We start from the raw sequence: 23,808 nt of genomic DNA on the forward strand, positions 1-23,808 counted from the left end.
TTAAATAAAAGATTCCTTCAAGAATTTCTCAAGTTTTCCAAGGTCCCAGTTCTTTTTTTATCATAAATAATATCTTGGGTTTGGTCATTGGAGCTGACTACCACATGGACCTCCCATGACCTCTGGTAAGAAGTTAATGATTAGAGATGCCCTTCCAAGAAACACCTAAGTATTCAAGCAGAAAGAGTAAGGACAGTTACCAACTTCTGTACTTGCTTCTTTCTAATTCAGTCTCCATCGAGGCCATCAATATAGGATTGATTTTCCCCCCCCCTTGCTTATCTTTGCAGTATTACCTGCCAACCAGTCAAGGAGAAGTCAGCCTACACCTTCTTGCCTGTGTTGCCTGTGAAGTTGTCCTTAAACCATTGGCCTCTGAAAAATGTGCCCTGTGCCATCAGTAAACTCTGAGTTCCAGTTACGCGGGGCCAGGTGAGGATGAAAATCATGGAAACTATGCTTTGGGGAGATGTTCCCGATCACTAGGGATGAGAGGAGATGGGGGAGTCATTCCAGGAAGCAATGAAGTGAGTTGGTGGGGGTAAAAGAAACAAATGGATACTGATGCTCCAGTAGGACTTGGGGGATCTCTCAGTGATGAGGAACTCAACATTTTTCTCTTGCTCCCAGTCTGAAGACCTAAGCCATTGCTTCATATCTTAAAGTGTAAATACTTAAATATATATCTTCTGTCGACAGATATCACTTTGGTTTCTTCAGGTGTGCAGACTATGTTTGGAGGCATAGAGAGACCTGGTTTTGTTTTATTCTGAACATCTGTGTTAGTCTGAATACAGAGATTTCTAAGGTTCATTTTGCAGTCATCTTTCCAGCCGTATGCATTTAGCACAAGTTGATAAACTGTATTACCTTGACCTAGCAAAAATAATCTTAGTGCAAAATGCCTTGCATATTTACTATGCCTGTTCCCTTTCATTTCTTCCTGCATTCCTATTATGGTTTGAGTCAGCACATTTCCCTAATCTAATCCCTTGGACCTTAATTAATCATTCACAAATGACATGGCTAAGGTGTAAAGCAGAAGCAATACAGTAGCTAAGAAAATTCTGATTCTCTTAACTCATCTTGATTGCTTTTTATCTAGCTTCTCTTCTCAGCTTGCATATTATTAATCCAGGGGAAGCACGCTGAAAATGATCCTCCTGGGATGTTGCCTATACTTGTAAAACAGGGCCCGCCCCTGCAGGGGTACAGTATCCTGAATTGCACAATGAATTAAGAAAAAAAGAGAGTATTCAGTTGCTTGCAGGAAAAAGTTATTATAAAAACTATGTTAACTAGCATAGAAAGTATGTTATTACAGCTATGTTCTACAAAGAGAGTGCAGGTTTAAAGAATGCCATGCCAAATCACAGAATCACTAGATTGGAAAAGACCTTTGAGATCATTGAGTCCAACTATACCTTTCTTCTACTAAACCATGTCCTTGAGCACCTCATCTACCCATCTATTAAATACATCCAGGGTCAGTGACTCAATCACCTCAATCACCTCCCTGGGCAGCCTGTTCCAATGCCCGACAACCCTGGTGAAGATCTAAACCTGCCCTGGTGCAGCTTGAGGCCATTCCCCCTCATCCTATAACCTGTCACTTGGGCGAAGAGATGCACAGAATTGTAGGGGTTGGAAGGGATCTCCAGACATCATCAAGTCCAACCCCCAATCAACAGATCAACACCCACCTCTCTACAACCTCCCTTCAGGTAGTTGTAGGTGGCAATAAGGTCAGCCTCCCCTCCTCCAGGCTAAACAACCCCAGCTCCCTCAGTCTCTCCTCATAAGGTTTCCTCTCCAACCCTTCACAACCATGGTTGCCCTTCTCTGGACACACCCCAGGACCTTGATGTCTTTCTTGTAGTGAGGGGCCCCAAAACTGAACACAGTACTGGAGGTGTGGCCTCACCAGTGCCGAGTACAGTGGCACAATCACTTCACTGGACCTACTGGCCACGCTGTTTCTGACACAAGCCAAGATGCTACTGGTCTTCTTGGCCACCTGGCCACACTGCTGGCTTATATTCAGCCTGCAGTCAACCAACACCCCCAGGTCCTTCTCTGCCAGGCAGCTTTCCAGCCTCTCTTCCCCAGCCCTATAGCACTGCATGGGGTTGTTATGTCCCAAGTGCAGGACTCTGCACTTGGCCTTGTTGAATCTCATCCCATTGGTCTCCTCAGCCCATCAATCCAGCCTGTCCAGATCCCTTTGAAGAGAGAGCCTACCCTCAGGCAGATCAACACTTCCTCCCAATTTAGTGTCATATGCAAATTACTAAGGAAGCGTTCAATCCCTTCATCCAGGCCATTGATAAAGATATTGAACAGGACTGGACCCAGGACTCAGCCCTGGGGAACACCACCTGTGACCGGTCTCCAGATGGATTTAGCTCCATCTACCACCACTCTTTGGCCCTGGCCACACAGACAGTTTTTTACCCAGCAGAGAGTGCATCTGTCCAGGATGGTGATAACTAGTTTCTCAAGCAGAATGCTCTGAGAAACAGTGTCAAAGGCTTTGCTGAAGTCAAGGCATACAGCAGCCACAGTCTTTCCCTCATGCACTAAGCGGGTCACCTTGTCACAGAAGGCGATCAAGTTAGTGGCAGGACCTGCCTTTTGTAAGCCTACGTTGACTGGGCCTGTTCACTCAGTTGTCATGCATGTGCTGCATGATAGCTCCCAAGACGACCCGTTCCATGATCTTCCCCAGCACTGAGGTCAGACTGATAGGCCCGTGGTTACATTGATCCTCCCTCTGACCCTTCTTGTAAATGGGTGCAACATCTGCCAGTCTCCAGTCGAGTGTAGCTTCCCCAGTCAGCCATGACTGCTGATAGATGATGGAAAGGGGTTTGGCAAACACGTCCACCAGCTCCCTCAATACGCTCAGGGGGAACCCATTCAGCCCTATAGACCTGTGAATATCTAATTGTCCCATCAGTCTCCAACCATTTCCTCCTGGATCATGGGAGTTTTGTTCTCTCTCCCTCCCTGTCTTCCAGCTCATGAGGCTGAATATACAGGGAACATCTCATCTTACTATTAAAGGCTGAGGCAAAAAAGGAATTAAGTACCTCATCCTTGTCCTCATCCTTTGTCACTAATGGTCCCCCTGCATCCAGTAAGTGCTGAAGATTCTCCTTGACCCTCCTTTTGCTGTCGATTTATCTGTAGAAAGATTTTTTATTATCTTTCACAGAATTGGCCAGAGTTCTAGTTGGACTTTAGCCCTTCTGATTTACTCTCTACATGATCTTACTTCATCTCTGTAGTCCTTCTGAGATATCTCCCCCTTCTTCCAAAGCTCATGTATTTTCCTTTTTTTCCTGATGTCCACCCAGACCTCACTGTTTACTCCCTCTCCAGCTCCTTTCTGGCACATGGGGACAGCCTGTTCTTGTGCCAACAGAATTTCCTTCTTGGAGAGAGTCCATCCCTTCTGGGCACCTTTGTCCTAAAGGACTGTATCTCATGGAACTTTTATCAACCAGCCTTCTGAATATTCCAAAGTCTGCCCTACAGAAGTCCAAGGTGACTGTTCTACTTGCTTTTCTCCTCACTTGTCCTAGAATTGAGAGTTCTATCATCTCATGATCACTAAGCTCCAGGCGTCCTCCAACTGTTAAATCTCCCACTAGGCCTTCTCTGTTCACAAACAACAGGTCCAGCAGGGTGCCTTCCCTGGTCACTTCATTTACCAGTTGTATTAGGAAGTTGTCTTCCACACACTCCAGAAACCTCCTAGACTGTATCCTCTCTGCTGTATCATACTTCCAGCAGACATCAGGTAATCCAGAAATCCTGCATCCAACTTCAATCAGATGATGCATTTTGAAACAGATGAACACAGGCATGGCAAACTAATACCAAAGGATTCCTGTAACTCTTGCCTAGATCTCTGCCACAGGCATCAGGTTGTCCTTGTCTGGCCCTGCAATTGGTGCAGATGGAGTGCATGTTCTAGCAGCAGGTTTCACAGATCCTCGCTGGTATGAAAGAAATGTTAAACTGAGTTTGAATTTTCTGTGTGGTTTGTGGAAATGCAACTTGGTAGCTGGACACTGCATTCCTGGGCTGCTTCAGTCCAGCTGCTTCTGTCTCTGTGCCCAACTTACCTTCTCCTGTTGGTATTCTAGTCTGGGTGACTGACTTCTTGCTGTTTCTTTGAATTGCTCAAAAAATGTGCCTGTTCTGCTCCTAGCTCTTCCCTGCCACCTCCACCTCAGGCTCACCAGTCTCTTCTCTGCTTGATAAAAGACAGTGTGCATCTGCTTCAGCCAAAGATTTATCAACTGAGGCTGGTCACAATACTGTTCCCCTCCAAACCCATCTCAGGCAACAGGGACTAAAAGAAATAGTGACGTTGTGGAAGACATGCAGATGAACTCATGTGTTGGTCACACAAGTCAGAATTTGGACGTAAGTCCACAGGATTATGAATGTTTTTAGCTAAAGCTGTCAAGCATCAGGTTTCTCACTTTTTTGAAATGCCTTAAAGCTGTGAAACATTTTGGTCTTGTCATATTGACTAATGAACTGACAAAGCCGGTCATAAGGTTTTATTGCCTTAATTCTCCACCAGATACACCAGTCATCTGAAATTAGTAGAAGTTATGAAATATGTAGAAGTTATAAAGACTGTCCATGTGCATCTACATAAAATTTGTACACAGGCTCTGCAACAGTGATGAAGGAGTGACATCTTTCAAGACTATTTCAGTACAGAATAACAAACACAGCTGCTCTTACAACGTGTGCAAGACTGGTCTCCCGTACTGGTTCAGCTAGGAAACCTACTCGTTACAGATAAACTGTGTAGTCCCTTCCACACCTCCAACTTCTTTCCCATACCTCCACAGTGATCAGTACTTCACCACCCTCTCAGTAAAGAACCTCTTCCTAATATCTAACCTAAACCTTCCCTGTTGCAGCTTCATACCATTCATTCAGGTCCTATCACTGGTAACCAAAGAGAGGAGATCGGTGCCTGCCCCTTTGCTCCCCCTCATCAGGAAGCCATAGACTGAGATGAGGTCTCTCCTCAGCCTCCTCTTCTCCAGGCTGAACAAATCAAGGGACTTCAGCCTCTCCTCATACAACTTCCCCTCCGGAACCTTCACCATCCTTGCTGCCCTCCTCTGGACACTCTCCAGTAGTTCTATGTCCCTGTTGTACTGTGTCACCCAAAACTGCAGCCCAGTGTAGTGCAGGACAATCGCCTCCCTGGACCATCTGGCAATGCCGTGCTTGATGCACTGCAGGATATGCTTGGTCTTGCTTGTTGCTTGGGCATGCTGCTGGCTCATGTTTAACTTGCTGTTAGGTACAGCATGAGTGGTCAGTTTGGTTGGGAATTTAGGGCATCTACATGGTTCTAAAAAACCCTCTGTTGCAGTGTGGATTTAGGTCTGTCCTCAATACATCAAGGCTCAGCTGAACTGTCCATTGGTGCACTGGGTTAGGCATTGCATTGCTTGATGCTTCCAACAGCAGTCCTTTACCTATCAGGCTTTTTTACAGTGCCTGGACTCTTGCAGACAAGCCACACTTCATTGTCCCATAGTTCAGTACTAATCAAGTACTATGACTCAATGACTCTGATTTCGCAGGCTTTGCTATCTGTAGCAGCTGCACCTGCAGTCAGGTATACTGTGAAGGAAGTCAACCATTTCTGCAGAGTCATGTTGCATTTATGGCATGTCAGATTATAAAGTTTCTTGACCTTCTTTTGTCCCACTCACAACAAATCATTGCCTTTTCTGCGAGATCCACAACTGATACAGCTAATCATAACAACCCCGCTGCTGCCAGCAGGGCCGTGCCCTTTGCAGAGCTGGCAGGCAAGTGCAACAGCTGTGAGGTTACCACTGCTGCCCTGCTTCCAGCCCTGAAACAGCACATGACGGGACGGTACCTTTGAGGCGTGAACACAGACGGAACAGAGGCATGGACAGGGCATGGTGGTGCAAAAGGGGGGGAAAAAGCAACAAAAAAACCCAAAGGCAAAAGATTTGAACCTTTGTTGGAGTAAAAAAGATGGTGCTGTGTGTGGAAGGAGGGCTCAGGCAGGTGAGCTCCCTTCCCTGGCAAGTGCTTGTCTGCCAGGGTGTGATTGATTGCCTGGGGACATTCCCAGGGTGAGAGGAGAGGCCTTGGAGCTCTGGTTTATTTTTCTGTTTATCTTTATTGTTGTATCTAATGTGGTAGCTTACTGGGAGAGGCTTAAATGACAGAAACTGTCAAGTCACCCTGTTATTGCTAGTACATCAGCACTTCAAGAGGTGCTAGTGATTTCATTGGTGACTTCCAATGGTTCCACCTTGTTTTGAAGGTTTAGCATAACTACTTAGAAGCTGTCATATATTTTGAAGCACAAACACAATGGTGGGTTATAGTACTCTATAGGGAGCCAGAAAAAATTCAGTAAACAAAGCCCATTGAGTTGTTTGCCCTTCCAAGATCCACAACCTGGAGAGGGTCTCTGCACACAGAAAAATCAGAGCGAGCAAGCCTGACAGCAAATGTTAATCCTGTCAGTTTACATGCTGCCTGTAAATCCAGGAGCTGGGGAAACTGGCAGTCCAGCTAACCACAACCACCACCCAGGAAGGCTTGTGGGCCACAACCAGTGCACAAAGGGGAAGAGGACCCCCTGTGTCTGCACAGTGAAACGGTGCCCAGTATGCTGCACTCTGTGCCACCACTCTGGTGGGTCCAACATAAGTGATTCCAAGGTAAGTGACAATGCAGTTTGCATTTGAGGCAACTGACTGGAAACCTTGGGCTCATGCAGACACCAGAGGGGAGGTAACCTTGGCCATGAGGGACCAGAGGCCTCCAGGTCCCCAAGGTGCACACAGAACTTTCAGAGAGCCTCACACAGGACAGCTGACAGCCCCATTTCACCGTCACATTTGTCATGACAGCCAAAGGTCAGCTAAGGTGTTGCAGAGTAAGTCTGGTGACCAGGAGCATGAACTTCCAGTTCTGCTATCCCTCCAGCTAGCCCACTATGACAGCTCTGCAAGAACCTCTCTTCTCCCAGGAGGAAGTAGAGCAGCAATCAACCAGTGCCAACCTTGGCATTACTTACGCCTGACCTAAGGAGGCTGACCATGGGCTCTACTGGGTCTGCACCCTATCAGTATGTGGTACTATTGAAGTCATCAACATGAAGACCTGACAGCATTTTGGCTGCAGGACCAGTATCAGCAGGACAGACCTTAAGTTGTAGCATGGCTCCTTATCTGCAGTGGAAAGGTCAGAGGAAACATCTTCTTAAGAAGGGGCACCTCCATAGTAGCTGAGAAGAGTCTGTGAAAAACACAAACATGGAGTGTTAGTTTATCAAGGACTTCTTATCTTTTGAGATGGTGAAGAGGTGGGGTTGTTTCCTCATGCCCACAAGAGATTTGATCAGCATCACCTGCCACCCTGAGTTACAAACATGCACTTTAATCCCAGATGCTCCTTCAGACTCCTCCTCAGCAGCTCACAACCCCCATGTTGGGATGGCCCCTTCCGCCCCTGCCTTCCTAAGCAGCAAAGCTGCACTGTCTTGGTGCTTATTTTAAGGTCTCTTAAGGTCCCGTAGTCACAAGTCTAAAATGTCACAGGAAAATCAGAAGGTGGTAGAGAGGAAACACAGCACCATGAAAGAATATAACTCCTTCCCAGCCAGAGCCAGGACAGCCTTGTAGTCCCCAGAACTGTTAGTCACCCCTTTACAGGAAAAGTAATTCCAAAGTCCAAACAGAACTTACTTGGCTACTTTTTCTAACAGCTTTCTGGCATTTGTGATAGGAACTGGAATCGAAACACAGGTCAGACCCAGACTGGATAAGTAAAACACGTGTGAAATGCTTATTCACTGCTTTTCTGTCATGCAGTGGCTATGTAATATTTTCCAAACTCTTATAATTATTCTCTGCTCTTATGAGGGTTTATTAATCTGTTCATGTGCTATATACACTATTTAGGCACAGACATTTAATGCGTCAAAGACTTTTTTACTTTAATTTGCAAGTAGAGAATTCCTACTGAATGCTTGTCCTCTCTGTCAGAGTCAGGGCATAGTTCAGGACAAGGGATGAGAAAGTCAGTGATTCTTTGGCACACAGGGTTTTAGTTTTATTGGACAGAGGGGAAAAAAACACCTTTTTGTGGTTGCAAAGGAAGCTTTCAAAACATATTTTACAGCTGCCTTGACACAAGTTAAACTCTTTCCCCCCATCATGTGAGACATCCTTTTGTTTTACTGACTTGAAGGTACAAATGGCTCCACAGATCCTGTAGTATAAACAAAAGTCTAACACACCACACAGTTTTAGCCAGTTGTACCTGGTCACATCTCAACGACCTGTTGCACACAGGTGTATTTTCCATCTAGTCGTGTTGGAAATTTTCATTCAAAACAACAGAGAAGGCATTTCAGCCATTCCTTTTCTAGTAGATAATTGCTGTGCCTTACTGTGAACTTAGAAATTTTCCAAATGTGAATAACCACAGATTGCTCTAAATTGTTTTTTTCTACCATCTTTCTGGGAGGTGCTCAAATAGAAATGGCTTAAAAAGATTCTACTCATCTGAACTTTCCAAACACACCATCACCCTAAGAGCAGCTATTACAACCACGACTTGCACCATACGGTGCAGAAAACTGAATGGGCTCCAGTCTCTTTGAGGTTTTTTATTTCTACTGCAGCAGTTGCACAAAGCAGGGACAAAAGTGGGACAATATCTGTGGATGTGGGCAGCAGAGTGCTACTGGGAGCGGGCAGCCAGTTTCCCAGGTCCAGAGGCTAAATCCCCATTGCACTCAGTTATTACAGAATCACAGAATGACTAGGTTGGAAAAGACCTTTAAAATCATCGAGTTCAACCATTCCTGTCCTCTACATGGGTGTGATGAGGATCCTGCTGGGCTAATACAGCATACAAACTGGGACTTGCAGCACTCTTTTCTGTTGTGCTCCCAAGCACTCACTGTCTGTGCTAGGACTGCCCCAAAGTTTGTGAAACTGGAAAACAAGATGGTTTTAGGCAAGCCTGGTTCCCCTCTGAGTTGCCATGGTCATGGTTGTAAACTGCAGGTTTAACAGCCCTTGTTCTCTAGCAAGCGTTCAGAACTGGGTAGGGTTATTGGCAGAATCAAATCAATTAAGCACTTTTATCTTGTTATTAGATTCTTTTTTTAAATTATTTTATATTTATATATATTTTATAGGTATAGGTATATTTTATAGTATTTTCTATTAATCTATACCTATAGAACATACACATAAACACCAATTGCAGTAGCTACTTAGTGCATTTGAGTTGCTGCAATATTTTCCCTTAAAGGAGAAGAAAAATAATTTATATTTCCACTTCTTATACATTTACAGGGTATGGAGTCTTTTCCCTTTATGTTGGAGGTCTATGCCCAGCCCTTCATTAGGAGTCACACAGATCTGCTCTATGTGTCACCAGGACAATCCAAACAAGCTCTCTGAGGCCTTGTGCCCAGCCACATTGCTGAAGATACGGGGCTTGTGAAGCTGCTTTATACCCAGTTGATTTATGAAGCTGCTGGGGGAACACAGGTCTGTGTAAAACGTACACAGATGAACTAATCTTGAAGGTGCTGCTGAAGGTCTTTTCTCAGATACGAATGCGAGTCAGCAGTGCACCCTTGTTGTGATGAACCGCATAATGGGTTGCATAAGAAAGAGTGTGGCCAGCAGGCTATGGAAAGTCATTATTCCCCTCTATGGAGCACTTCTGAAGCCACATTGGAGTACCCTGTCTAGTTTTGGATCCCTTGATGCAAAGGAGGTGGTGGCAAACGGGGTAAGTCCTCCAGAGCACCACCAAGCTGGCTGGTGCTGCAGCACATGATGTAGGAGGAGAGGCTGAGAGACCTGGGTCTGCTCAGCTTGGAGAAAGTCAAGTGGGTGCTTGTGGAGAAGGTGGAGCCAAACTCTCCTCAAGACACACACAGCAACAGGATGTGTGGCACCAAATACAAGCTGTGACAAATCCATCACCCAGTTAGATATTAGGAAAGCTTTTTCACTGTGAGAATGTCCAGACATTGAAGTAGGTTGCCCAGAGAGGCTGTGAGATCTCCATCCTTGGAATGATTCACCACTAGGGTGGACAAGGCCCTGAGCAAACCGCTTTAACTTGGCTCTTTGGTTGCTCTGAGCTGGCGTGGGAATGCATGCTCTCCTCAATTGCCTTCCTACCTGGATTGGACTGTGGTTCTGCATTTCAGAATTGAACGACAGGACTACTGTTGAAGCACAATCCTCATTTGCATAAGTTAAAAACAGATATTTTCATCTGATGAATGTTGTGTTGATATATTTAGTATTCTGTGGATAGCACAACAATGTAAATGTAAAACTTCACTGAAATAAATGGACTTAAAACACTGGTGGAATAACTGCCAGTGCAAGACCTTATCTTTCCAAGTCAGATCTTAAATGTGAAATTTCCACCTAAATAAGCAATCAAAGAACAACAAAATCCAACTAGCATTCTACCTAGGTCAGTTTTTGTTTTCACTAGCAACTACATTTTTACTGTTACTTACAAGAGTACCTGAAAATCTCAAAAGTTAACTGATGCAGAATGGAGGTGTCTTCCCCATCACTACTAATGAATGATCATTTTCTGCCCTAAAAGTGTGAGACCTCTAAGATCTTTGTAACTTTTAGAATATAATTGAGAAATAATGTATGTAACCACATCACAAAAAACATGGTGCAAATTAGCTGAAGTAGTTACCCATGTCTTACATGATTAAAAAATTCAGAATCCAATCCACACTAACTAGACTGCGAACTTTTAAAGACTGCTGAAACAATGTCCACAAGAATTTTTAATTTTGTGGATCCACATTAAGACCTCCTAAATGTTGTCCAAGTCCCCACATTTAGCATGTCACATTGGCTGACTGTTTTCAAAGTTACCTTGGTATAAGGTATAATAAAGTCTGTGATTAAGGTGTAATGTGGGGTGACTCATTATTTTTTTTTAAATTCTACTTGTTGACTCATTAGGTTTCACCCTGCATCAGGGCTAACCAGCTTCAGTAACTTCTAATCATGAGAATAGCATCTTTATTAACTGACTGAGTGCATAATTTCTTCAGATGCCCTTTAATCAGCAAACTTTCTTGAAATTCTCTCATGCTGTCAGCTTAGTAATAACTTCATGAGCGATTTTATTTTTCTCTGAAGAAAAGCAAATGCTTCTAAAGACCGACAGGTTAAATGCAAAATCGAGCAAATTAGTGCCAGCATTACAGATCTAGAATTCCAGCTGCTTTTCACAAAATTGCCCTCAATTTCCTGCATTTTCAGATCATTATTTCTTATACTTGTACCATCCTGTTATTATTATACAAAAAGAAGAAAAAGTGGCTGGCTGGGGGATGAAAAGAAAAGTTAATGGGAGAGAAAGTGCATACAGTTTATTTCTGCACATTGGATTGCAGTCAAATTCCTAAAATGATCCTTAAAATAAAAATAAAATGCAGATAGAAAATATAAATATGAAAATAAGGACCCATGTTTCTTCACAGTTTCAAGTGTATACAGAATTTTGCCTCAAATACATATGCTTAATTAAAAAACAGTTCTCTCTTTCCTGTGTCAATGTTACTGCAGGCTCAGTACTGTGTTTTGTTTCCAGAACATAGGAAATAACACTGAGTTTGGTGGGAGCAGTATGTTTACGCATGGGTGGCAGAATCTGGATTTTTCATTAGTAAGTCTGCCTGATGAGAAAAGAGTTTTCTTAAGGTTAGAAATAAAAATAGTAAAAGTTGCCAGCTGCAAGTGTGTCCCTTTGCAGCATTTCTTGATTGCTGAATGTACAATGAAATAGTTACGTGCGTGGCTTCTTTCAATGTGTATGCAGAGTCACACACATGCACAGAAGATACGGCTTTGGAATGTGGAAATGAATATATGAATATACGAAATGAATATATGTAAATGTAGCCTGGATTTTCTTTTATTCTTAAAATCATAGAGATCTTCAAATGAATATTTATGGTTTGTGCAAACATCTTACACAGTTATTAGGTATTTTTCTTTTCTTTAAGCTTGTAAGATGTTCTATCCTGCTGACAGTGAAAGATTTAGCATCAGAGGCCTGCCCTCATTGTCAGGCAGCACAATAAGCTGTGACTACATCACTTTCATTTGATGAAGATATATTAAAATCCTCAAGCTCTTTTTCAATTACTTCTGATGAAATGGGAAAGAGGAGTGCAGTGGAAAACCAACGCTGCCAGCCAGTATCATGCACATCAATGCAGAAGTAATGCGTATTAATTTTTGAGACATAAGTCCAGAGGTGTATTTTTGCACTGGGCATTGTGCCACTGGCAAGTTTTAAATGAGTATACAACATTTTGATTGATTTGAATTAATTCCTAAATAACCACTAAATTAGATTTATGGTATTTATTTATTCGATTGGTGAACAGAGGCCAGTTCTACCATTAAGGCATATTTCTACTGATCAGCAGCAAACAGTGTAATAGATATTCCTTCTTTTCTAAATGTATAAATTAAGGTCAGGCAAACATTAGGGTTTGCATGCAGTTCCAAATTTCTTGGGTTTGAGCTCTGGAATGTGGGTTTAATAACAATATAAATACCAAATAATATAAATACTAAGTCTAGTCAGTGCAAAATCCATAAGCATGTGTTTGTCTTTCAAAGTTGAGGAAAGGAAGCATTCCCTCTGGTCTGAAGGTGTCCTTTTAAGCTCACTGAAAAGATTCATTATGGCTACCTGGTGCTGGTAGCTCTCTTTACAGTGTGGTGATCAACCTGAGCTTCACACCTCAGGCAGTCTTTGGTGTGGGGCAACATAAGGAGCAGCAAAACCCAGTTTGCCCCAAGCCCTCTGGCAGGCAACGGGGGAATCGCAGGGCCTCTTCTCTCAGGGAGAGAGGAGGACAGGTCTGTGCAAAGGGGCCTGAGCTCTGCCATGAATGTGCTTCCGAATCCCATCTGCTCCGTGGTGGTGGCAATGACAGGCTGAGCTCAGGTCTAGCCATACAGAGCTGTGCAGGTACAGTCTTGGTCAGCGCTCTCGGATCAGGCATATCTGCCCTCAGTTACCTCTCTGAAATGCCTGTACACCAGTGCACGCAGCATGGGGGATAAACAAAAAGAACTAGAGACCTGTGTGTGGTGGCAGAGCCATGATATTGCAATCACAGAGACGCAGTGGGATGGCTCATGCGACTGGAAGGCTGGCATGGGTGGCTACGTGCATTTTAGGAAAGACAGGCCAGCAAGGCAAGGTGGTGGAGTCGTTCCTCATGTGAGAGAGCAACGGGAATGTGTTGAGCTCCGCCTAGGGGTGGATGAAGCTCATGGGTAAGGAGTAAGGGGCAGGTTAATATGGGTGACACTGTTGTGAGCGTTTACCACAGGCCACTCTATCAGCAAGAAAAAGTCGATGAGGCCTTCTACAGACAGCTGGAAGCAGCCTCACGATCACAGACCCTGATTGTCACGGGGGACTTCAATCCACTGTAGCTCCTTCTGAATAGCATTGGACCCGTCAGGACCATTTCTCCTCTCACGTCTGCTTCTACAGCCTTATTATCCTCTCTTGGCCCATTGTGTTTAAACAAACCAAGGAAAAAATGGGAAGTAAAATGAGCATCCAAGAAAGGTTATTTCTATGTATTTGCCACAGGTCTCATATTAAATTAGTTTCTGGAGGATACTGCAGCTGCTACCTAGAAGATCAATCACTTGACTTGCATTAGATTTGACAGCTATACATGCTTCTAGATGCAGAATCTGTTAGATTAGTCTCTTTAGAAATGAAACATCACACATCAATGCAACGTTAGGATAATTGCTCTAGTCGGCATTTGCAGGAGGCTAAGAGAAGAATGTTTTCATATTTGGGTGAGTGAGTATATTTGGAAAAGAAAAAATTAAAAAAAAAAAAGTTAAATCTTGTAAAGTGAAAATACAAATATATGAGTTAGCACTTCTGGCATAATAGAGTAAAAGGCACTACAGCGAGATCAGACTCAGAAATTCCTTGCTTTGGAAAATTATTCAGTAATTATTTTGTTTGTTTGTTGAGGGGGGCGCCTTTGCTTGTTTTCTTGCTTCTCTGAAATGCAATAAAACCTTTTTGAAAAGCTGTTGATAAACTGTACTGGGCAGATTTCTGAAGCAGAGGCATCTTCTAAAGCCCATTGAAATAAAGAGAAAAGCCCTCGTGTATTCATCTGGTCGAGCATAAATATAGGTCTGTTCTTCCTTTATTTGGAGACCATCCCATATAATTAACTGACTTGGGCAGTCCAGTCCCTTGGGTGATCAGTCCAAATGGGATTAGTTTTCTTCCCACAAAATAACATATACTATGTTGAAAACCATTAGAAAGTGTACAAAACAGCCCAGGACATGGAACAAAGTCAGCTTGGAACATCTTCATTTGCACCCCCCTTCCTGCAATCCTCTTCCTTGCAGAATTACTATCGAAATGCACGAGAGTGATGAAGGGTGGCATGACTTGGCTTACCGAGCATCAACTGAGTTGGAGCTTCTAACCTTTATTCAGGAAAGAACCTAGCAACTGAGTTCTGGGTAATAATAAGGTTTGCAGAGAAAACAAACTATTTATTTGGTTAAAAAAAGCTATAATTTACTCTGGGGTTTTTTTTCAATACCCTTTCCAAAAAATCAACCATTTCAAATTTCTGTCTGCAGAAAAACACAAGCTCCAATCAGTCACTTGCCAACAGCTGGAAGAGGCATTACAGTCAGACAAACACTGAAAAAGCAGGAAACTCCCTTCTTCAGTTCTGTACACAATGACCCAGGACTTCGTGGTAAGCAGGTCTTCCATTCTGAGGACACATACTGCAAAGTCCACATTTCTGTAAAGTGCTTGGGGTTTGAAGAGGTGGTATTTTCTAGCAGAAAAAAAATAATGTCTTAACTTACCTAGCCAGCTCCATTAGCATCTGCAGCAGTTCTGTCTGATCTCATTACTTAACAACATCCCTAGCTGGGACAGGTATGTGCTCACACTCCTTAGCACAAATGGTAATTTGTAAACACAGACCTTGGTGAGAAATTAGAGTATTTGGAATTTGAACCATTATTTAATCAATCTCTACACAACCTTTGCGGGAAGCTACGTGTGGTTTTCTTTTTCTATTGTTGATGTTGTTCATTTTGTCATTTTAGAGTTCAGCTCTGGTCCCAGAGAAGCCCACGGGTGTCTGCAATTCTCTCCATTGCCATGTGATCTCACTGGTGCTCTTTCACGCAGCTCAGAGGGCATGGAATGCTGTCACAGTGTAGCTGAGCTTGCTTAAATGAAATGAACTAAAGGTGTAGCAAGGCAACAGCATAAAAAGTCACAGGCTGGATTTACACGGTGGATTTCATGAAGAAACATTAAAAATGCACCGAGTCTTGAAGGGATTAGTGCCCAAGTGTGCTCACTAAGTCTCAACAGCAATACTAGAGAGGAGGCTGAGTGTATTTAGGCAGTGACTGAAGGGTGGAACTCCCCTTGTTATTAACTTGCTCTGGGTTTGAGCCACAGATTGAGATGTGAAAAGCCATTACTAATCGCTTAAGTTATTCAGTCCTTCTGGGTGTATTTTTGTTTTGTTTTGTAGTCATATTTGTTGCTTAAGTATTTAGCATCTGTACTTTGGCTTTTCCAATGTCTCTAAATCAAATCTCTCCTGACCTTCAGGTGCCTGTTTAACAGTTTGGCAGAGGAATTTCCACTGAGAAAAGGGAGAGAGATGCGATCTTTAAACAGGCAGGTATTTCAGTAGGGATTGTGTTTCAAGAAAATGCAAAATCCCCCAACCCTATAAAAAATTCAGGTGCAACACTCACAGTTCCCCAGGTAGTCACTTCTTAAATATGCCAGGAGGTGCATTAATAAAGGTTTTATGTGCCTTGAAAAAGTATTTGGTCCAGACCATAAATAAAATTCAGCCTGTGGTTGGGGAAAGGACAGGATCCAGTGCCTTTCTAGCACCTTAGCTCCATCCATTTCAGTCTTTGACCTCTGCCCATCATGCTCCCACTCCCTTCTGCAAAGCCAATGTGACAAATATTGAACAACCACTGAAGCAACCAGAATGCACCAATAGCCATGTTTTAAAGCAATTATCTGCCAAACAGACAGTTTTCCAAGACTCACCTTCACATTAGAGGGCAAAGTGAATGTATCTTAGCCAATTTTTGTGGCGCTCTGTGAAAATGTCTTAGTCTGTTACTTCCCTTTGACGTCCTTATTGGTTTGATTAACCAAGACTTTAAAACTGCCCCATTACTCCTTAAAGTGCAGCATAATTATTAAATCCAAATTCAAAAACCTCTTTCATGGTCTTAGTTTGCTCTCCTCAGCTGTCATCATTGTAGCTTTTGTGGTCATGAAAAAATAAAAAAAGAAGGAAAGCCTACTGAAAGAGCAATGGAAAGAAAATTGACCCAAGCTGTAGTTCCTCAAAATGTGTCAGTGTTGAGTTCCAGCAAGGGAAGGTCACTGGATTTTCCTAGCCCAAATTAATAAGGTTTTTAAAGGTATGATGTGTATCTGCCTACCTGTTTTTTTCATAGGAGTGAGTCATAATGAAAACTAGGGTTTGAGGGAGGATATTTTGACTGATAGATCTGAAGAAAGCATCATGATGATAATGGAGGCGTTAGAGAAACTTATAGAAAATAAAGAAAAAAGATATTAGAATAACAACTGGATAAAATTGTTACTGGCAGAGGATGTCTGCAGAGAGAAGAAAGAACATTTAAACAGACCCAAAACAAACATCTGTGAAAGGAGAATGACCTGGAGGAGACTATACCTATGAGGAAGAACTAGCCTAATCAGATAGATACATAGATAGATTACATTAAAGAGCAGCAAATCTGGATTTGCTATCAGTCTTTGCTTCTCATTGAAGTGTTTTGTCTACTTACATGGTACTTTTTGAAGTTGGTGTCTTTGTTGTGTGTGCGGTGTGTAACATCATAGGACGTGATACAGCTGTGATATATAAATGGCAGAAGGTATAAAACTGGCAGAGGGTTTAGGAGATGTACAAGGAAAGGAGGTGGGAAGGAGGATGCTTGCAGAAGGCAGCGTGCTCAGGGGGCTTGCAAAATGCCATGAAAATAAAACTTCTGAGATCTCCTCAGCTGTAGTCATAGGGGAGTACAACGGCAATGGTATGAGGCAAGACAAATGTGTGATTCCCGTTAATATTACCAAAATACATGCAACTAAGTCCCCTGCTGAGAGCTCCAGCAGCTGGATCTGACAATGTGGAAAATTTACTCCGTCTGTTTTCCTGTACTTCTGTTAGGTTGACCTGCTAGAAATTTCTAATTGAAACATCATCTCTGTAAGTAGATGGAGCGCTTGTGGGCACAAATGTCAGATGTGTTATTATTCATGCCAAATCACTGCAGGAGATAAGTCATTGTAAGCAAAGGAATTGCTGCAGGGAGGAACTATCCCTGCAGTAGTTAAAATGTCTACTTATACAGCTGTTTCAGGTAGCCATGCATTAGGTGAAATTTTGTAAGTACTGGTGATGGTGACATTACAGTGAGGAATGAAAGGAACAGTACAGGTAATTGAACTGTACCTATGGTCACAGTCATAGTATCGTTAACTAAAGTACAGCGGGATTGTCCTCTCTTTTAAAAAAGAGTAAAAAGAAAAATTATAGAGGGGACCATTTCCTTGGTCAAACCAGCTACAGTAAATAAAACAACATCAATATGTGCTTTGTGAAGACATGAGCATTTATTTTTTTCTGTCAGAAATTTGGCTAGGTCAGGGGTTTTCACTTTTGGGGAAAATTATATCATGGTAGTAGTTCTGCGATTCCATAATCTGTTATAGTGAAATGGGACATCTTCAAAACAAGGTCCTTCTCACCTTTATCTGTTCACTGCCCAAGCAAAAAATACGGGGAACATTTGAGTTGGTTGCATCACGGTCAAAGAGCCCCCAGTGAAGCCCCCACATGCCTCATCATAAAAATTAGTTGTAAAACTGATAGGTTTAGTGGTCATCCCTAAGATAAAGTCTCATGAAAAGATGTAATACCCCTTTTCTCCCTTTGGAGCTACCATACATACCTGCCCTCTGACCTGGGACAGCTCTTTTTTCAAGGCACATCACAAGAGAAGTACCTGGAACGACAGTGCATTGCTCAGCCTTGTGAAAGGAATTGAAAGGAGAGATGCACCCCCTTTATGTTAATCTGATTTCTCAGCATCAGAGCAGACTGGAGGTACCCTCATGGCTGGAAAAAAGATTCTTCCCTCCCCAGTTGTCACTCTGGGGAGGCTCTTGGGTATGCAGTGACTGCTGGTAGCTTCAGAGCAGATAAATGGGCATCACAACTCCATCCTACCCATGATACAACTTGCACAGCTCTTTGCTGTGTTGTGGACACTGACTAGAACCAGACATCCTGGGCTGACAATGACTTTGGGTCTGGCGGCCCTGTGGCCCCAGTTTTTCAGATGCTATTGGGTCTATAATGCCAACTGTGAGCTGCTTATCAGGGTTAAGGTGGATTTGTGCAGATGACTTAAGTGTCTGGTAGTGATCAGGTCATTTGCATAAGCAGATTAAGTTACCATTGAGGTTTGCCAGAAGAAAATGAAAATTTATATTCAGGTGAAGTGCTTAATATAAATCAGAACAATAGCTTCAGCTTGTAATTTGCACACAGGCTTTGGAAGCATGGAAAATGTCACCCTCCAGCAACATTTTTATTTTTTTCCAGAAGCACTACGCAGAGATAATACTTTAATGATTCTCATCTTGTTGGCCATGGACCCAGAGGAGAAATACTTGTTTGCTTATTCGGACTGATTACAAAGTGAACTAAATGGAATAAAAAAATATTGATTCCTGTGCAGGAAGTATTGGCAGCTTGCCCACATTCAACTGCTCATTGCAACCTTTATTTTACCTTGTGCAGAAAGAAATATATAGCCTGTGTGAGAGTCTACTGAAGATGCCAGTCTTGAAAAACAAATGTCACAGTTAGTCAGCAACAAGGACACCACAGACTATTTTAGTAATCAGGATAGTTACTCAGAAGTGAAAGAAAATGAGAGTTGGGGGGGGGGGGGGGGGGAGGGGGTGAAGAAATGTGGAAAATAGGAAGTGGGATAACTTGTGCAAAAATATGTAAGCAAAAGGAGGTCATCCAAAGTGACGGATGTGAGAGAAGGGCAGAAACTCAAAGCCAGACCCAGCAGTTCTGGAAGCTCACATATAGAATCACAGAATCATAGAATAATAGAGTCGTAGGGGTTGGAAGGGACCTCGAGAGATCATCAGGTCCCCCTGCATCCCATACTTAAGATATTTATAAACATTAATAAGGTCCCCCCTTAGTCTTCTTTTCTCTAGGCTGAACAATCCCAGCTCACTCAGCCTTTCAGAAGTGAGTGGGTGGTTGGACACGTGAGAGGTGTTGCAGCATGAAAGCTGGCTAGCAGCTGCAGAAAAGCAGGTGATAGGCTGTTAAGAGTTTTCTAGATTTATCAGCCACTTCGGAGTAGTGGCTGTTCATTATGTATTGTTGTAAAGTAATTTTGATAATGTGCTAGTGGTAGTGCCACAGGTATTATTACCAAACACTTACCAAAGGATTATAAAAATTATTCTAATGGATCACTGCCATGTAGTCTGAACTATTGATAGCCCTAAAATAAGGAGGTGTAGAGCAAACTCTTGCAAGAGGATAGGGGAGATTTTGAGAATGCAGGCACAGGATGAAGTCAGCAGCCCCAGGGCTATAAATAGACATTTTGAGTAGCTGATTACTCATCACTGAAGGAGTACAACTATGAGAGGGACTGGTTTTAGGGCCTAAGATAATAAATAACAAGAAGGTATGCATGGCTAGATTGTGTTAATGAAGCTATTAGTTATGCTGTGAGGATGTTACATCTCAAAGGCTGTGGAAGGAGAACGGGAACTTCATAATAAATAATGGTATACACATACTATAGCTAAAACATAAACAAAACATATTATGTATGCCCATAACTGATAATTTGGAACAAATAAATCTTTTGAAGTGTATAAAGACTGCAACTGAAACCTCTAGTTGTGCATGCACTAATGCTTCAGAATTAGGTATGCAGAAATGATCGCTGTCACCCTGCAGCACTACTCATGTAACTGGTATCTTACTACTGCTGAAGGGAATTCCACCTCTATTGTTTGCGTTTGCCCAAGTAACCAAAGGTGTGGCTGCAATTTGGATGCAGCAATATCAACTAGTGATGAAGGGAACGAAGGGGAGGCCTTACAGATACTGGTGATGAGCTAATTCATAGAGGACATTCATTTTTTCTGATAAGGAAGTGATCTGGGGATGCAACACTCCCTGAACTTCTTCCACCCGTCAGGCTGGGCTGGAGGAGTGAGAAGCCTGGTAGAGCCTTGAAATGAAGCCAGTCACTTGCTGTGTCGGTAACAGAGCTCTGCCTGTGGTCTTGCCGGCACAGATAACCTAACATGGACTCAGTCAGGCTGTGAACTTGCTTATAAACTCAATTTAATCTGAGCTAGCTTCCACAGTGAACTCTGAAACTGTATTCAAATGCTTAGAGGTGTTCAGAGTGTAACATAGGGATTTAATAGGTAGAAAATTGGAAAATAAACCAGTAAAAAAAGTCAGGAGAAGTTATTCCAAAGTCAGTATACTTGTGGTGGGTCATATTTCTTAGATTTCTGTTTTGTCGGTTATAATCGCATCAGCCCCAGTTACTGCAGAGTAATGTAAAGCCTACCCGACCAATCTGTCTTCAGGACCCCCAGAGGCATAAACACCACATTCCTCCCAAAGCAGAGCAGAACTCAATATTTTAATTTGAGGCAGCAGTAAAATTTTCAAAGCAAATTGCAGAGGGGGAAAAGCGCATTTCAGCTCCATAGTACAACCTTCTCTGCCCATTTCAACAAAGGAATTGGGATTCTTTGCTTCCAGTTACCATTTTTTGATTCACATATCTGAGCAATAGCACTGACATACCCTGGGTTCTGCTCCATCTGCTATAAGAAAGAGGGGAAGGCGGAAAGGGGTTCTTGCAAACTGAAGAAAGCTACAGACTGCTTCATTTTTTGGAGTAGTGATATTAAATTTCTCTCTGTAAAAAGAAAGACATTTAGCTGCTGTTTTGTTCAACATGACTCTAATTCTACCAGACATTTCATTATTTTTGTCTAAAGCTTCTTACTATCCTTGCTATTGCTAACATTCTTAGCAGGTCTGCTCTGACCTGGGGACAGTGTGTCCAGTTCCCCGGAGCTTTTATGTTTCAGTGCATTAGTGAACAGTGACCTCCCTCCATCCAGGGAAGGTCTCTCTCTCTCCCCTCCAGAAAGAAGATTAATCCCCCTTTCACTGACAGTGGTCACCCCCAGGTACTGTCTCAGCACGGAGTGGTCTTCCAGCTCCACATCTGCAAGGTCAGACAGCTTCCATGTGCCACCATGGATTTATTGCATGGCTCACAGCAAGGCAGCACAGGGACCAAAAGATGACCAGCCATGCAGCAGAGTAACTGTGACAGACAGCTGTCTCATGGTTTAGTGACATCCCATGGATTTTAGCACATATTTTCATCAGACAAAAAAAAAATCTATTATCTTGTATTGTTCCTGTCTGAATGCCTAATTTCTGCCCTGTGCTTGTACAAACCTTCCTTCTCAACTAACTTGCATTGGACTAATGCCACTGATTGATACCATTAACAAATGAGCCAAATAAGGATCAGGAGAGCTAAATTATTCCACCTGGCATCCAAAGACATAAGCATGCATATAACATGCTGCTGATTGCCCAAGACTCTGTGTAGCATCATTGCTTCCCAAGCTACCTGTCTCTGAGAAGCATCTCTCTCAGAAAACAGGAGCTCAGCTAATGAGATCAGATGTGAATGACAATCAATTTTCTCCCACTTGAGCCCACCGGCAGAAATTGTGTGAGCTGGGCTTTTGCAAACACATTGTCTTGCCGTGGCTACTCCCTACACTAAAACTTATTGATTTTCTGAGATACCTTAGAAATATTCTCTGGCTGCCCACGCAGCAGATTTCTGCGTTGACAGTGAGCCTCATTGCTTGTGCTCTGAGGCATCCAGCGAGTGTCAGAGAGGTTGAGGAAATTTCTACTTCACGTCGACCTGTCTCCTGCAGAGAAAGAAATGCTTCTCAGAGAGGCAAAGATTTTAGCAGCAAAATCCATTGAGCACTTAAGGAATTCCTCCAACTTCTCTTCTGTGTCATGCCTAAGCAAAATAGTAGCCTAATTTCATATAGACACTGTTTTGACATTTTTTGCAGACAGTGAATTGTGTATTGATCTAATGCTCAGGACTCCTGGGTTCAGTTCTCAAGCAGGCAATTGCTGGGTGGCTGTGGCCTTCCCTCTGTCTGTGCAGCAGAGCTGAAGCAGGGTTATTGGTATAGACCTACTTTGCAATCTAGAGTCAAGATCCATTACAGAAGGATCAGGTGTTATTCTCTTCAAAGCTGTGGTTAATAGCAACATCTTATTTTCTTTTCACAGAATGATAAAGTTGAATTTGGGAGGTTAATTTAGGAGGTGGAAGCTTCTTTTGGTAGAATCAGGATGAGAGCTTTTCAGTCCTAGCTCCCTTCCCTTTTTTCCAACTCCTTCTTACAGAGGACTGTGTAAATTAACTAGATGTAGTATCAATCTGGTAAGACATGGAATAAAACCTTAACAAAATAATCAAGTAGAGAGAAAAGAAAGGAAAAAAGGAGAAACTTTTAAGTGCTTGTTATATTAGTAATGTTTTACAGAGTTTAGTCTTCAGTACCCCAAAGGATAGTCTCATTCTTAGTTCTCTTGCATATTTTTAATGTCTCTGAAAGGATTAATCCTTTTGACGTAAATCAGTTACCAAAATATCATTTTTAGCTAAAGTCAGGCCAAGGTAAGAAGAAAACAAAGTACATACGAAAAGCAGACAAGATAGTTTGCAAATGCTTCTGAAAACAAAGGAAGAAACAGCCAGGCACACTGGGGTTCATCTTACCCGACTTTAGCATCCACCCAAGGGGACCTATGAGCTTGCTAACTTAGCCCCCTCCATGATAATGGAGAGCTAGTCTACAAGGCATGTACGGAGGAGGTCCAACATAGTCACTCTTGGCTGACTTTGTTCATAGAAAGACATACACCCTTCAGGATGCAGCTCACTTAATTTAAAAGTCATCAAAAGAGAAAAATTTTGCCCTAAAAGTGCTAACTTCTTTTTGGTGACCAGGACAGGAACTTGGTGAACAGTCCAGATAGGGACATTTCTGTCACAGAAAATGATGTTGGGTCAGATGACTACAACAAGGCCTTCCCATTGGGTGAGGAAACCTTTGAACAACACAGTGAAGCCTCTTTACACTTCACCCTTCGTAGTTCACTCAATCCTGAGAAAAGCATACAACCATACTCCTTATAGGCAGTTACTTATAGATGGGACATTACCATAGGAAGGTGTAACCATTCATTAAGGGCAAAAAGAAGTCCTCTGCCATGTCTTTGACAAATATTGTAATGGGAACTTCTTGTGTCATGCAGTCTGAATGATGCCTCATGCCACAAGAGTACTCCTAGTTATAAATCCTGCAAACAACAAATTGCTCTGCAAACAGACATTGGAGCAAGGTCCCAGCACACACACACACCCCAAAAGAGGTGTTTCATGATGGCAGGTTGCT

The sequence above is a fragment of the Gallinula chloropus genome, assembly GCF_964237585.1.
Source record: "Gallinula chloropus genome assembly, chromosome: 1".
Taxonomy (NCBI): Eukaryota; Metazoa; Chordata; class Aves; order Gruiformes; family Rallidae; genus Gallinula; species Gallinula chloropus.